The following is a 16,154-nucleotide window of genomic DNA, read 5'->3' on the forward strand; positions in this document are numbered from 1 at the left end:
CAATATCCTTTCAGTAGTAAATTGTATCATTTCTTTTAGGTTTGATCATGTTTTCTCTAGGGAAATTGTGAGTCTACCTACTGTTATGGCCAATGTTAATAGAACCGACAGATCCAATGTTTGTTTTGCTGTGACCTTATTTGTAACTTTATATGGATTTGGGTTACATAAAACATAGTAGAAATTTTAAAATGTATTGTAGTATGATTTAGTCTGCGTATATATATTACCTACTGGCAGTCGCCAGTAGGTAGTTATAGTTAGGACCTATTTTCCATAGGAAATACGCAACATTCTATTTGGAATAACGTTGGCGTCGATTGATGAATCTTCGCGAAATTTTCCAAACTTTTGGCCAGCTCCGGTCCGCTCCTATCCTGAAAATTTCACGGTGATTCGTCAAGCGGGGGCCGAGAAAAAAGGGGGGTCCCAAAACACATTTTCCCCATGCATTTTCCCATAGGACCTGTTGACGCAGCTACAGCCCGATTTGCTGAACGGAATTACACCAAATTTGGCAAAGAGGTAGTCCTCAGTTCGAACTCGTGCCTTTTGCTTAAATGGTGTAAATCCGTTCAGTAGTTCCTGAGAAAATCAAAAGTAAAATCACATATATATCTGGGCGGAGCCTAACCACACATCTCATCGTGAGATCTGATTGGCTGTCAGCACTTCATCCAAGAAGTGTTGGCAGCCATCTTGGGACCAATATACATGATAGCACCTCATTAAAAAGCATTGCAGTTAATAGAAGGTTTTAAGACTTTAGTTACATTATAAATCATTTGTTGATGGTACCATACTCATTTTAGGAATTGTGGTGTGTTCTAAGGTGATTTTACCATGTGTACATCAAACAAGCGCAGAGAGACTGTCAGTTGATTCCTTTGTGTTCTACTGCAGCTTCCCAGAGTTTTCTAAAGAACAACTAGAGCGCTAACAGTCCTACTTATGACAAACGTATGGCACATCTGAAGCCATCCTGGTTGGAATAAAGTGGTAACTCTTAAAACATTTAATTTAAAAAGGAACAAAATTAGGGGGATCATTTTGCTATAGAAAGTATGATTATTGCTATAGAAAGAAAAATGAGGGCACATTTTGACTTCTCAAATCCTCTTCTATTTCATAAAAATGTTCTGACATGCAGACTGAAACATACACTTTTAATACCAGCAGCAGACTTCCGTAGTGAGCAGTAGCTTTACTCCAGTGATCTAATGAGCAACTAGAGTGCTAACATTCAGAATTTATGGCAAATGTGTGACATATCTGAATACCTTCTTGATGGAATCAAAGTAAAAAACTGAAAGCATTTCCTACTGAGGAGACTGCAGTAAATGAGGAAATTAGAAAACTTCATAACAAATAAATGTCCCTAGATGGCCACCAGAGACAAAAGAGCCCAAATGCAGCACAAATAATCACCCAGATGTAGCCCACGTGTAGCCCAATGACAGAAGTGTGTAAAACACTTATTTTTTGTGTATTTGCAGGTTTATATAGTGCAGACTTGTCAGGTATTGAAGTGCTTTACACGAGCATTGGTTACATCACACAAGATCAAATTCATTTTGGTTGTAGACATGGGGAGATTAAGTGATTTGACCAGAATCACAGAAGGTTGAGCTGAAGCAGAAACTCCAACCTGGTTCCCCGGTTGCAAAGTCTGCAGCTCTGGAAGTAACACCACACCCTCTCCCCTAGGTGCAACATTTAATCAAGTGGTCAACTGGATAAAAAAAACATAAAGATTACAAATAATTTAAAAGTTCTTTGTCGCTATTTGAAAACTCAGAAAATATGTCCTCATTTTAGTTTTTTAGAGCACTAACCATAATTTTGATGCAAATAAGACCCTCTCATATATGTAATTTCTAAAGGAAATACTCTAGGTATTACAGTTTTGATTACATCAAGATGACGTTAGGCGTTCCACACTTTTGAAACAAATATAGAATGTTAGCAATCTAGTTGTTCATTGGGATACTGTTGAGAGGCAGAGGCCAGGGGCATGGACTATGAAAATTGAAGGCAGGTAGGAGAGTGCAGAGGCAACAATTTGACCACATTGGGCAGGCAGGAATGGCAGTGGCAGCACAACAGACTATGGAGGGCAGTGGAAAGGGGGGCAGGGGCAACAAACCAACAATACAGGACTGGCAAGAGAGGCTGTGGCAATATAATAGACCATTGTGGGCAGAAGGAAGAGGCAGTGGTAGTACAACCATACATGCCAACAGACCCGTTTCAGCCAGTACACGTCATTGTTTTTAAGCTTAAATGGGCTTTATTTGATCTGTTTCCTGTCTACAATCTCCTCTTTTTCAATGCAACTCAAAGGGGAAAATCAATACCCCAGTTTTTTTTCAAAATCTCCCTCTTACCAAGTTCAAAATGTGCGCAAGTATGGTACATTGGATCATGGTAGGCAGGAGGAATTGGGGTAGGGACATAGACTCGGATAACAGAGGACAGGAGGGACATGGAGAGGTGCACCAAACTGACCCTACAGGGCAGGCATCAGGGTTTGCAGCAGCACAATACACCACACAGCGCATGCGGGACGGGAGTGCAGCACAACAATCCATAGAAAGCAATAGGGAGGGGACAGGACCATGCACATGGACAACAGAGAACAGAGGGGAAATAGGCAATGGTAGCTAGCTGACCATAATGTGTCTTACACTCATTTATAGCAGGCACACTAACGCTCAGACATTTATGAATATTCAACTGTGTAACCAGAGAACGCTCACTAATCTCTTCCGCAAACGCATTAACCACCAGAGGTATCCTACCAGTTCAGCACCCTGACACCAACTGAATAATGGTGAATCTTAACCCGTTACGTGAGCTGGAAGAGCAGTCTAAGATCAAAAGCAAGACCATCTTTACAATCATTTTAACGTGTTCCTTTGGGCGCAAAGTAAAACAAGCATTTGCAATGCAATCGGTCTCGCCTTTGGGACCTTATATGTATTTAGCTATGCAGCGCATTAGCCTGGATGCTGAAACATCTACTGTTCTTTAACATGGAGGGAAAGTAAGCACCAAACTGCGTGACATGCCAGGTATGGGAACACATGGAGAGATATATTACCTTTCAGCGGGAAATGGTATAGTCCAAAGCTCTGTTTTTAATATAAAAGCAGGGCCTTCGGTGGTCATATCACTGAAAATACAAGATTTTTAAAAAAATATTATTGTCTACAGGTGCTCGTGGAAGAAACTTTCTATGGACTGGAATCTAGGGAATGCTAAAGTGATGCTGGTATTTTACTGACATCTGCTGGTCGTTTTCTATCAAGAAAGTTAAATAGAGGCAGTTGAACAGAAAAAAAAAGTCCCTAAGCGGAAGCAGACCAGTCCTAGGGCAGATCTCCAGAGCCCACAAAGTACATACACATATAAGTATATACTAAAGTATATGTACTAAAGTATAGAGAAGAGGTCATGAATGCTCGACCTAAAAAAATCATTAAGTGACAGTCACTCATTCTGCTCCTCCTGGTGCTGCCACTGATGACTGCCACCAGGGATCAACGAGGGCCGGGTCTGAGCCATGGTAGTGATTAAAAACAAACATTGAAAGTGGTCACAAATGGCCTTTTTATTCAGGTCCTTTACTTTTTGCCTGGCAAAAACACTGATAACAACTGAATGTAAGAAACGTCAAGGTAATTCACAACAACGATTTAGTTTCCATTTATATTTTTTCGTTTTTCATTCCCCAAGAGTGTTAACCATTTCCATGAAATTAGGTTTCCGAATTGTTGTTTTTGCGGCATACTTTGCTTGGATAGAGCATTCTTTAACCCGAGTTATCATTAGGTGTTTTTAACAGGCCACGATTGAGAGGGAGCTCTGGAGTGGAGGCTTAAGGCACTGTGAGGATCTCAGTGTGCCGGTCTGTGGGTCAAAAAGTGTTCAGAATCGGATGACCAATTTCACGGATTGTCTGTAATTTGGACCTCACGTCAGTTATCCGCAAGTATCCCTGTCACTGACCCTTTTGTCCGTAATTATGGCCATTACAGGGGACCGCACTCCTCCCCTGCCAGAAGCCTCAGCTCCCTGATAGGGCCGCCTCGCACTCTTAACTCCTATAGCACAAGAGCTGCCCCACCCCGCCCATTGTCATTCTGTATGCCGGCTAATTGCCACACACAGAATGACAATGGGGCAGTCTGGGCTGTTACAGCATGTGGCGACCTCCTCCTGCCTTAGTGTACAGCAAGGCATTCTGTTAGATGGATAAAAGGTAAACCTCCCATGCTGCAACATGAGAAAACAGTTTATATAAAGAAGCCTGTGAAACAAGTTAAAAAGAACAGGTTATAGTTCTTTCACTGTCTCATCATTTTAGAACGGACGCATTTTCAATATTATATTCAACAAAGCCATGGTTGCTGCTTTTTTATTTTAAGCAACTAACAACCATTGGCAAAGACAATAGTCCTGGCTTCTTGTTGGTGTAATGATACTTGCTGTATTATATATCTGGATGCAATGACAGAAACAACATAATACCAGTTGGGCGGAACACTATGCTAAGCACAGATTTTTAGCCTAAATTTTTTAAGCCACGCCCTTAATTACATCGAACAACCCCTTTGAAGAGACCCCCCAGATTTTTTTACCCCACTTAAAGCCCTTGAAACAACACCAAGTCACCTCACTTCCAGGCACTGTGCATCATGCATGACTCATGACTTCCAAGTTTTCAGACTGCCTATGTGCAGGGGCATAGTGAACCCTCCCCCACCCCACCCCTTACTTTATGAACTACAGCGAGGTGAAATCCTTGATGGGCCTCTTCTGTCTGCAACTCTGCAGACAAAGGCTCAGCTCTTAATGTGAAAAGGTGGGTGAGTAAATAAGTGAAGGAATGTATGAATAGCAGGATGGTTTAGTGAAAGGATGAATGAAAGGGTGAATGGATAATGAAAGAAAGGATGGATGGATGAGTGAGAGTGGAAGGATGGATGATAGAAAAGGTAAATAGATGGATGTATGGGTGGAAGAGTAGATGGATGGGTAAATGGGTGGATGGGTGAGTGAAAGGATGGATGGATGAGTGAAAGGGTAGATGATGGGCAGGTGAATGGGTGGATGAATGAGTGAAAGGAAGGATGGATTGATAAGTGAAAGTGTGTATGGATGAGGGAGTGAAAGGGGGGTAGATGGATAGATGAGTGAAGAAGTGAAAGGGTGGACGGATGAGAGAACGGATAGATGGATGAGTGGATGGATTGATGAGTAATAGGGTCAATAGATGGATTCATGAATGGATGAGCAGATGGGTGGAAGGATGGATGGATAAGTAAAAGGGGATGGAGAGAGAGCAGGGGTGTGGAATTTAATAAAATATCTACTGGTCCATAGGGCAAGTTGCTTCATAAATCTACTTGTCCTGTAACAAAATCTATTTGTCCCTTTTGTGCCATGTTATGTGGTGACAAATTATGGCAGAAATCTCATTATATAAGAGCTCCGAAAAAGCCTCTCTGATTATGCCAGGGCTCCTTTCATAGTAGGGTTTGAATTCTAGCAATTCCCTTATGTTGCCACGTTTCCGCAGATTTACATACTGGTGCTGAAGGTAATAGTAAGCAACGGTTCCAGATTTGGAATGCCCTTTTGAGTCTGTGCAAACCTATTAACTTGCATGTTTTAATGGTTTTCACCAACTCTTCTCTAATCTTTTCCCATACTGAGAAAGGTTGCAAATTTACTCCTGACAATGACAAACCTGAAACATCTTCCAGGGTTGGGATAAAATTGGTTGGAGGGAAAGTGAACTTGCAAACACTCATATTTTCGCATGAGCAAATCTACACCTGGATATTTGCCCATGCTAAAATGCAGTTCACAAATATTTTCTAGGACTACTAGTTCTTGGCCTACTTCTGTAAAGTCTTGTGAATTCACGAAAGCCGTATATCTGCCCTTAATGCAAGGACATGAGAGCGTTAACCTTGACTTTTTGTGTTTATTAAAATTGTCTCTTTCGGTCGATCGGCTAGCCTCACTGTGAGTGACAGCATTCTGTTCTTTCACAAGGAGCATAATCAACACAGTTGTTTTGTTCAGTGCCAGGAACCACTGTGGCAATGTATGCTTTTTGAGACCAAAACAATTTTGGCTTTTGCCAATGTTTGTTATAGAGGGCCCGGCAGCTCCCACACCAATAAAGTTTTACAAAAACATGCCAAAACAAGTCACGCATTGACGAAACCAAAAGAATGACCAACAATTTCAGACCTATTAACTTTACCAATGCTTGTTTATTTTTATGTTTCCCATAATCTTATAAAACTGGTTACACTAATTTTCCGTTCTGAAGATTATTTGGAAATACTAGCATACAGCAACACATTTTACTAAATGATGCTGCAAAAAAACGTAAAATATTACAATAGTTTAGCTAAATGTTTTAGCATTTTTTTGTGAACATATTATTTTGAAAGCAAATAATCATTAATCTTGCTTTCAATTCAATTCAATTCAATTTAAAGCTTTTATTCGATTTGTACATACAAATCATACAAGCAGAAGATACATAGTTAAAATGTTTAAAATCACCATATGAACACTTATAAGAAAAGATGGTAAGACGTTGTGCAAAAGACTGAAGTGCAACAATTAATAAGTAATCTTGCCATTTTGAGTCAACGTACTATTATAAAATGCAAGACATTCGTAAATGAACAGACAGGAGATCAGTAGGGATTACTCAATGGGCCTTTCCTGGCAGCTGTACATCAAAATTTATAAATAATCATAATATACTGTGGACATCAACAAATAAGAATAATACCTTAATTACAGAAATTGGTATAAAACTTGAAGGCGTATATATACAGACAGGAATGTAAACAGTAATAGCGGCATAATACAATACCTGGCAGCTGTATAACATAGGTACAGACAGGTAAGTATAAAAATATTATAGTACAATACTTTTCCTGACAGCTGTACACTTCAGAATAAAAGTAGCCAGAAAAAAACAGATCTCCTCGTTCTCTAATGAGGATAAAAGTATCAGTGCTGTTTCTGTAGTACGAATATTATATTTAATAAAAATTGGCTTAAGGTATTTTAACCTGAGAAAATGAAAAAATTTACAGAAAAGTAAAAAGTGGCAACTATTCTGCCGAGAAATACTGTCACACGGACAGGGTATATCTGAACTGGTTCTTGTGTTTGGAAATGCAACCAGATGGTGAACAATACCCAATCTGACACGTGTTAAAACATACTGATGAGAGGGACGGGTCACATACACAAGATAGGATTGGAACCCCGAAGTTAGATTTAAATCTTTATAAAATTTCACGGTAATAAGATTGCCAGAAATTTTATCTCGCTCTGCTTTTCTGAAGTTTAGAAACGTTGTCTTAATTTCTTTTTTAGAGATAGAAACAACCTCTTCAGGCTCACGGAACACATCAATATTAAAAAGAAGGAGATACCGACGGTGGATGTATCTCAACCACTGTATGCGTGAAGAGTGGTCCAAGCCTATACAATCAAGAATAATATCCTGAGTAAATCGAGTCTCTGGTTTAGCCCAAATAGAACGCCACAATAAAAGTGGCCGGACTGCTGCTAAGTCAGAAATAAACTCGATCCCGACTTCTTCATGGATCAGCAGAATGGAGGCAGAAGGGGGAACACATAACAACCTCCTTAAAAACTTATTTTCCTCCTTCTGCAGGGATATACCCACACTATGGCCCCATACACCTGCCCCATACAGTGCAGAGGAGACGCAACAAACATTGTATATGTTCATCATGTCTAAAATGCTTTGTGAGCCAAGTTTAGAGGCAAAACGAAAAATACTGCAAGTAGACCGCAGCATTTTTAGTCTGATAGAATCAAATTCCGAGGTCCAAGACCCGCTATTGTTAAATGTAATTCCTAGATAACAAAAGGACTTAACAGGAGTCAACTTTTCCTTATCCAGGAAAAAGGTATGCTTTACCTGCTTAGCTGCCCGACCGCATGACATAACATACGTCTTAGTTTTGTTCACGCGGAGCCGCCTAGCTTGAATAAACTGCATAAAATTATCGATTAGGCGCTGAAGGCCCATCTGTGTTCGGGATAAAAGAACAGCGTCGTCCGCGTAAAGTAACAGCGGAACAGGTTTACCACCAATCAGGGGGGCATCTGCTGGGATGTCAACCAAGGAACGGTCGACATCATTAATAAAGAGGGAAAATAACAACGGGGCCAAAACGCATCCCTGGCGTATGCCCCGAGACACTTTGAAAAACGGGGTACATTCGCCAAGGGTGCCATAGCGGACCTTACAGGAGAGTTTTTCGTAAAGTCTAGCTAAAAAATGAACTATTTCCCTCGGAGCCCCTGCATCTAGCAAAACCTCCCAAAGGATGGTGTGGTTAACCAAATCAAAAGCGCTGCTCAAATCAGCAAAACATAAAAAGAGGTTGCCATTTTTAGCCACAGTATATTTGTTAATTAAAAGGTCCAAATTTACACATTGGTCCAATGTGCCCAGGCCTTTCCGAAAGCCATATTGGACTCTAGTTAAGATGTTAAAATCAGCTGCCCAATCTTCCAGCCTCCTGAGCAAAATCCTACTCATCACCTTTACAGAGGCGTCCAATAATGAAATTGGACGGTAGTTAGAGGCCTCTGATTTATCACCTTTCTTATGTAGAGGAATAATGACCGATTGACCCCAAGTAGACGGGAAATTAGTTTCTGCCGCGCAATTAAATATCCTCGCCAGGATGGGAGCCCATAAAGCTGGTTCATCTTTGTATAAATCCAGCGGGACCCCATCGGGGCCAGGGGCCTTACCTCCTTTGCTTAAAGAAATTGCTTCATGGCTTTCTTCTAATGTTATTCCCAACGGGAGGGGTAGCCATGGGGTAGACTCAGGTGACAGTGACTCAAGGGATAACCCTTCTGGATTGAAAATTTTGGAAAAATGACTGACCCAATCGCTACATGCCACATAAGATGTTAATTCTGGAACATCTTCTTTATGGAGAAACGGGCTGTTAATTGTTTCCCAATACAGTTTGCAGTTTTTGGTCTCGGCTGCTTCCTTCAACTTATCCCACGCCTCAATCTGTAGTACCCTTTTCCTAGTATTGATTGCTATTTTATATCTAGCCCTAAAATATTGTATATCCGTCTTATCGCGTGGTTTGGTGCCTAAAGCATTCTTTAAATCACGGAGGGCGACTATACAGGTCTTATCGAACCACCCCTGCTTCGGACCACTATTGGATAACGGGGCCTTAGTAAAAATACCATCAATAATACTATTCATGGAGACAAAGTGAGCTAATAGGCAGCCTGAGTCACAGTCATCATCCAAACAGAAACTAATTTGGTTCTTACAACTAGTAAGAACCTCCTTCTGCTTAACCTTAGAATTTAATCCAGTCCATTTAATCCTTAGACCCTTCGGTCTAATAGGTACTAAGTCAGTTGAACATTTTCCACCTGAAACTGTTGAGGTACCATGCCCCAGAAGGGTAACACGAAGGCTGTTATGGTCGCTGAGACTTTCTTCATTTACATACAGATCGGTAAAGTCTCCACTGCTAGACAACAGAATATGATCTATAAATGATCCTGCATCTCTGCCTGTAAATGTAGGGCATATTATTGCCTGGTTGTTTATGTTACAGTTTAACAGGGTCATGTCTAGTGTGACTAGCATATTGTTTAATGTGGAACCATAACTGCAATGTTGGAAGTGAGGAGAATCCTCCCTCACACCCAAACCCCCCCAATGACTACTCATTGCTGCACCAAAGCCGCAGATGTTCCCGTTAGACAAATGGCAGGGCTGCAGGTTAAAATCCCCTGCCCAGACAACCTCGGCCTTTCTTTTCGAAATACCAAGGGCTTTGGTAATTTCCCTTTCTAGAGGCGGTAAAATATCCCCTCTGGTAGCATCAAAGATATTGTTGTAGAAATTTATTACAACTAAATCAATATTCTTCCTGCACTCCACCCTTATAACTTGGCTATGGGTCCCAACTGTCGTGCTGTATTTAACCATACAATCACACAGCTTGGTAGATAAAAGCAACAAAAGGCCCCCCTTAGCCCTACCCGAGCTAGATTTGGTGGCTCTAAGACAGTAAGATGCGTACCCTTCGATGTTAATGGGGTCCAGACACCAAGTTTCCTGCAACAAAATTAGGTCCAATCCCTCCCCCAAAAAACTGGTCCAGAAGGGTGTACCTAGTTTGCTGGCAAGGCCAGCGATGTTCCAGGAAACAAGAGAGAGTCCTGCTGGTTTACCAGAATCGCCAACAACAGACGACTCTGGCTGAGTTGTTCGTAATAGAGTAGGACCATCTTCCCGAGAGATGATATCTGGGCTTAATCTGGGGGTAACAGTAGCTGTACATGCATCAAGGCTATCCCTATTTTCTAAACGCGAGAGGGGTATTAGCGATGACACCATTGGGGGTTCGGGAAGTGCGGCTAAAGGTGTAACTGGAGAAGCACTCGCCATATCTAAATAGGACGTAGAGATGTTTAAATCCAAAGCTACAGTAGAGCTGAGTCAATCTACCTCGTCCAACACAGCATATCTGTTAGGATGGGCAAGTTGTGAGTACAAGGGATCTTGGGAAGGGGGCAAGTCCTGCCATGTTTGTTGCCACTGGGGTTTAACTGGTTGTAGTGGCTGAAAGGGTTGCTGCCACTGATGGGCAGGCTGAAATAGGGGTGGTGGAAAATGGGGAGGATGTTGCCATTGAGGATTAACATGGTGCAGGGGAAAAGATGGAGCATGTAATGGCTGCTGGTGAAAATTAACATAATGTGGAAAAAAAGAAGAAGGGTGTAGTGGTTGCTGCCAGGGTTTAGTAACATGTTGCGGGGGATACACAGATCCTCTATTACTTTGGAAAGTGGAACAAGGAGGGTTTGGTCTTGAAGGCATCGGTAAAAAATAAGACAAAGGGAGTGGGTTAATTTGAGTCGCAGGACCACTGTTGGGTGCATTACATATATAACTAGCTGCCCCTATATCTCTAAAATTAACTGTAATTACATCCCCTACTATTGTTTTCTTGCTTCTGCCCACCCAGTCCCCTCTACGTACAGTAAGAATTTCACCGTTCATATTGTTAGGTAGAGGTTTATGTAAGTGGAACCATTGAGCACATTTATTTCTTAGCTCAACGTAAGTTTCTTTTACTCCCTCCTTCAACGGGGGGACTGCTGTCAACACAACCACAAAAGGGGAAACCTCTGGTGGTAGATTAATTGACCTAAAACGTGCCTGCTTTGGCTTAGGACCTTCAGGTTTGTTCGTAGGAAGAGGTACTAAAGGGGTATTAGATTTCCCTACAACATCTTTTACTTGAATAGTGGTGGTATTATTACCAACAACAGAGTGTTGGTGAGTCAAAATAGAACCCACCACCTTCGGAGTGGGTATAGTTGTGGATTGAACAGAATTATTCCCTGTTTGCAACAAATGAGATATAACTGGGTTCCCGGGGGCTACGGTTACTTGAACGTTGTTTAATACATCTTTAGGGGGCTGGATACATGATGAACATTTAGGGGCTGCTTCTGTAATCCCTTGTGGCTGATCAGGCCCTTGCCCATTCGTTTTGTGTGGCCATTTCGAATGTATTAAAGACGTAAGCCTGTCCAGTTTGGAGATTAAAGGCTTGATTTGTGCTGCTATTGTGGCTTCAAGGTCCAGTTTTAAATCTGTTACCATGTTTTGCACCCAGCAAGGAATGCCTGATGTCATTTGTGGAGTGGGGGAAATCAAATTATGATTCCTAACTGTTACTTTTACTTTGTTTTTACTCTTAGATATAGCCTTTGGGAGATTGGTAACCCTTCCCCGAGAAACTATAGGTACAGGAGCTGTTACCACATCATTAAACCCGCTCAGACTCGGAGCCGCTTTGCCAGGTGACTGACAGGCCTCTAGATCTGGTGTAACCTCCAGATCAACAAAAGACGGGTCCGAGTCTGATGGGGCAACCAATAAATCAACAGTATTTGGTACAATCGGAGCATTATTAGTGGGCATGGTTGGGGGTAGGGAACAAATATTCGAAGACTGCAAAGCGGGTGATTTAGCATTAGCAAGAGAACCCAAGGATGAGCGCTTAGCATTTGCAAGATCCATGGAGACTCTTTTTTCCAGTAAAACAATGCTTTGATCAATAGTCTCATGTACACGGGAAATGAAAAGATCTATAGGTCCTGTCACCTGTGCAACCACCGTAGCTTTTTTCGCACAACTTCTGGTTCTATTGCGCATGGCCGACATCTGTAACACAGGGTCAATAGAGAATGGTGTAATAGCTGGAGGGCGGCCGCTGATGTTGTTATACGAAAGTACAGGACACAATTCCGCCTACCTTGGACGTTTAATGATGATTAAGGACGAAAAGGCAGGGGTTCAAGGCCAGGACCGTCCTCAGCCGTCCTTGAACGGCCTTAAACGGCCCGCTCTTTGCCCGGTCTTCGCCCCGGTCTTCGCCCCGGTCTTAGCCCCGTGCGCGTCCCGCGTGCGCGTTGCTACCACAAATTAAATAAGAAGGTCAGGTGGAGGGGCGGGAAGAGGACCAGCTGCGGCCGATCAGCGCCGCGCTGCACGCTGGTCCTCGCAGTCCCGCCTCAGCCTTGTGATGCAGTCGCTTGCTCCACGAGGTCGCGTTGGTGCTCCAATGCACTCAGGGGGGTCCAGAAACAGAAGTTTTGGCAAAACCCTTAGCCTGCGAGCGGTACCCGCGAAGCGGGGGCCGCGAGGCGTAGGCTCAACAAGCAGGAAGGTAAGAGGGAGAACAAAGCGGCACTCCCTGCAGGTGAGCTCAGTGAGGATTCCAATGCTGCACACACCCCGTGATGACTATATTGATGGGGGGGCGGGAAGAGGACCAGCTGCGGCCGATCAGCGCCGCGCTGCACGCTGGTCCTCGCAGTCCCGCCTCAGCCTTGTGATGCAGTCGCTTGCTCCACGAGGTCGCGTTGGTGCTCCAATGCACTCAGGGGGGTCCAGAAACAGAAGTTTTGGCAAAACCCTTAGCCTGCGAGCGGTACCCGCGAAGCGGGGGCCGCGAGGCGTAGGCTCAACAAGCAGGAAGGTAAGAGGGAGAACAAAGCGGCACTCCCTGCAGGTGAGCTCAGTGAGGATTCCAATGCTGCACACACCCCGTGATGACTATATTGATGGGGGGGCGGGAAGAGGACCAGCTGCGGCCGATCAGCGCCGCGCTGCACGCTGGTCCTCGCAGTCCCGCCTCAGCCTTGTGATGCAGTCGCTTGCTCCACGAGGTCGCGTTGGTGCTCCAATGCACTCAGGGGGGTCCAGAAACAGAAGTTTTGGCAAAACCCTTAGCCTGCGAGCGGTACCCGCGAAGCGGGGGCCGCGAGGCGTAGGCTCAACAAGCAGGAAGGTAAGAGGGAGAACAAAGCGGCACTCCCTGCAGGTGAGCTCAGTGAGGATTCCAATGCTGCACACACCCCGTGATGACTATATTGATGGGGGGGCGGGAAGAGGACCAGCTGCGGCCGATCAGCGCCGCGCTGCACGCTGGTCCTCGCAGTCCCGCCTCAGCCTTGTGATGCAGTCGCTTGCTCCACGAGGTCGCGTTGGTGCTCCAATGCACTCAGGGGGGTCCAGAAACAGAAGTTTTGGCAAAACCCTTAGCCTGCGAGCGGTACCCGCGAAGCGGGGGCCGCGAGGCGTAGGCTCAACAAGCAGGAAGGTAAGAGGGAGAACAAAGCGGCACTCCCTGCAGGTGAGCTCAGTGAGGATCTTGCTTTCAAGCTTCTGCATATATTTGCATCTAATAAGAGAGCATTCTGGAAGCAGTCTACATAGTCTCATATAGCTACACATTGAAAACATGTGAACACATTTTTATACTGGAACCACTGTCAGCAGTACAGTCTGGAACCACTGTCAGCAGTACAGTCTGAGTTAACAACATGTACTTAGATCGCTCGCCCTAATAATAAAGGTTTTGCATTAATGAACCATAAATACAAGTTTGAACAGTGTTCTCACACAAACACAAATATTTCCTTAACTTCGGGCAATGCCTTTCCCTGATCCATAATGTGCTACTGTAAACTGGCAGTCAAAAGGTTTGTGATGGGCCTACTTGTCCCAAGGACAAAATACACATGAAAACTTGTTGCCCTTGACCCCAAACAATATGTCTTGGGCGTCGGGCTATAGGAATTCCACATCCCTGGAGAGAAAGGGAAGATGAATGACTGAAAGGGGGAATGGGTGGAAGGATAAGTGACTGGGTGGATGGATGAGTAGGTGAAAGGATGGGTGAAAGGGTAAATGGCTGGATGGATAAGTGAATAGATGGATGGGTGGAAGAGTGGATAGTTGAGTGTACGGATGGATGGGGTGAAAGGGTGGATGAATGAATAATGGGACGGATGAGTGAAAAGGTGGATGGAGGGATGGATGGATGAGTGAAATGATGGATGGAAGGATACATGGTGGATAGGTTTGCAAATGGTTGAATATGTTTGGATATAGATGGGCACACAGATGGAAGGACAGAAAACAGAATGATTACACCTTGTAGCACCCATTATCTTAAGTAACATTTCCTATGCACTGGCTTTCACGTTTATATGAGTCATTGTCTCTATATATTATGTGTGGGATGTAACACACTCCGACACCCTGCCCTACATACTTGGTACGAGTAACACTATAAAAGAAATTAAATACACGAGAGACGGTCTTGGTGAGGATGAGGGGCACCTTTGGAGGGTGGTAGCAAGGCCAGACTGGCTGGACCGGGCATCAGGTATTTGCCTGGGTGTCTGGAAAGGGGGGGCGGCTTTGTTACTGGGGGCTGGCACTGCAAAGTTCCTTGTATATCCAGTAAATTTCAATCCACAATAAAGCAGCCTCACTTATATTCTGGTGTGATTCACCATTTTTTAGTGACTAATGTATCTGCCAGAGCAAGATTTGAATCGTCTAAGGTAGCAAGTGCGGGCATACTGAAAAACTGTGAAATGCACGATTGTCTCAACCTAATATAAACTTATTTTGACTTGTACGTAAGTGGTTGTCTATTTACTTACTTATATACTATTGCACGACCTCCTCCGGGGGGTCTGTAAAACGTACCCTTTGTCCCTAAGTTTTGTCCTGAATTTTAACCTCCTGTCCTGAATTTTTGTCCACAATTTTGACCCTCTGTCCTGAATTTTTACACTCACCCTCCTGAATTTGGACCCATGCCAGTTGATCACCCTAGTTCAGAATTTGGACATATTGTCATACAATATTTGGCCTCTCTGCAGGCATACAGAACAATGGCCTCTTAATTACGGTTGCAATAATTATTCAGTGCAAATGTATTTGAAGGAGGAATACAGTTGCCAAGACATTGACAAAAATAAAAGAGAATGCAGTGCTTACAAACTTACGCCCCGCCCATTTTTAATTGGCCGCGCCCCTTTTAGAGAAGTCCCCTGCCCTCCGATCCCGCCCTTTTCATCCCACGTAAAGTCCTGACTGCCACAGGTGGTGATGGGCAACAGCAGTATTTTTTTTCCATTTGCAGCACTACCTTGTGTGCATCTTCCAATAATACTTCTTCCGCAAGTGACGTTACACTGCTTGAGTACAGCGCCGCAGTGCTCCTACCTACTGAAATGTCAATTAAGCTGGCTACATTTCACTGAAGTACCATCGCAGTAAGCGTGATTTGTGAGACAACTGTGCTACTGACCGGCTGCGGGGTTCGCTCTTCCGGTTCCCTCGGAGAACGTTCGAGCTGCACCTGCCAGTTCCCTGCGTCCGCCTCTCTTAAGTCTGTGGACCCAGCTGTTCGCGCTTTTCCATCAGCAATACAGCTCTTTTCCCTCTAGTATGTCACATGACAGGCCCAGGCGGGACACAGAAGCCGGCGAACTTCCGCCACCTGAGCCAGAAGGCTGCAGAGAGTGACGAAGAGTCCCGCCCAGGGGCGGAGAAGAAGATACAGCCGTTCAATCGGACTTCGACCCAGGCGCGCAACACCCATTGGGCTCATCGGGCTTCAGCCCCCCCCCCCCCCCCCCCCCTCCCTCATGTGTGTCAGCCCGGCTGAGACAGCCTCGCGGGCTGGCGTCCGTCTAATTGCAGCCGG

At 44.1% G+C, this 16,154-nt stretch overlaps 1 protein-coding gene across 1 annotated transcript in view; it reads right to left on the minus strand.

The window, feature by feature from the left end:
- Positions 1-15,948, minus strand: part of VRK2 (VRK serine/threonine kinase 2) — a 370,448-nt gene extending 354,500 nt beyond the window's left edge. Inside the window, exon 1 of the mRNA XM_085612369.1 lies at positions 15,756-15,948. The gene's annotated coding sequence lies outside the window, so the exon portion shown is untranslated. The remainder of the gene's footprint in view (positions 1-15,755) is intronic.
- Positions 15,949-16,154: the final 206 nt, after the last annotated feature.

Source organism: Triturus cristatus, chromosome 6 (assembly GCF_964204655.1).
Source record: "Triturus cristatus chromosome 6, aTriCri1.1, whole genome shotgun sequence".
Lineage (NCBI taxonomy): Eukaryota > Metazoa > Chordata > Amphibia > Caudata > Salamandridae > Triturus > Triturus cristatus.